The sequence below is a fragment of the Phyllostomus discolor genome, chromosome 12, assembly GCF_004126475.2.
Source record: "Phyllostomus discolor isolate MPI-MPIP mPhyDis1 chromosome 12, mPhyDis1.pri.v3, whole genome shotgun sequence".
NCBI classification, from domain to species: Eukaryota; Metazoa; Chordata; class Mammalia; order Chiroptera; family Phyllostomidae; genus Phyllostomus; species Phyllostomus discolor.
Window position 1 is genome coordinate 54,669,735 of NC_040914.2, and position 756 is coordinate 54,670,490.

At 44.4% G+C, this 756-nt stretch overlaps 1 non-coding gene across 1 annotated transcript; it reads right to left on the bottom strand.

Annotated features, from left to right (window-relative positions):
* Window positions 1–347: 347 nt before the first annotated feature.
* LOC114488474 lies at window positions 348–451 on the bottom strand. Its single transcript, XR_003683790.1, has one exon. It is a non-coding gene; the product is annotated as a U6 spliceosomal RNA (small nuclear RNA).
* Between the last annotated feature and the right edge of the window lie 305 nt (window positions 452–756).

A 756-nucleotide genomic window follows, 5' to 3' on the forward strand; every position in this document is an offset into this window, starting at 1 on the left:
CAAATGGTTGGCAGTGTCTGAGGTTGGCTGCTTTCTGGCTGATTGGTGTAACCAGAGGGCGGGTAACTGGGACTGAAGATTAAGGTGTCATCTGCAGGCTGGAACAATCCTTGCTGATAAACATCGTTCCTTTGTCTTGATTGTTTTCTTGAGGTAATTCTCTAATATCTTCCAAATTAGGAACTTATTCTATACTTGGCTGTAAAGAAGATTATTGACAAAGGGTAGGGTGGGATGTGCCATCTGAAATTCTTTTTCAATTTCATTATTTGTTGATTTGAGCTGTAGAGCTTGGTGGTCAGGCAACCCTATGCTGTGCCCGGTGTTCCTCTCAACGTCTCCAGTACCAGGAACACGGACGCTTCACAAGTCTGCGTGTCGTCCTTATACAGGGGTCACGCTAATCTCTGCATTGTTCCCATTTTAGTGTATGTGCTGCTCAAGCAAGCACGCCGTCCTGAATGTTTGACACATGCAAGTGTGTGGCACATATATCCACACACATCCCACACCACACACAGATAAACATACATACGATTAAAACTTGCCAGGTGTCTGTAACACGTCTGTGATCTGCCACAGGGAAGTGGGCACCACGATCGCCAACCTCTGTTCCAAGCCTAAAATCCCCAGTAGAAAAATTTGGTTTATTTCCAATCCTTCACCTCCTTTGTTTCCTTAGATGTGTGTTCATTATACCATGCAAAGTCAGAGAAAATCACCGGGAAACCCATGTAGTCGACTTTTATTAGTGTG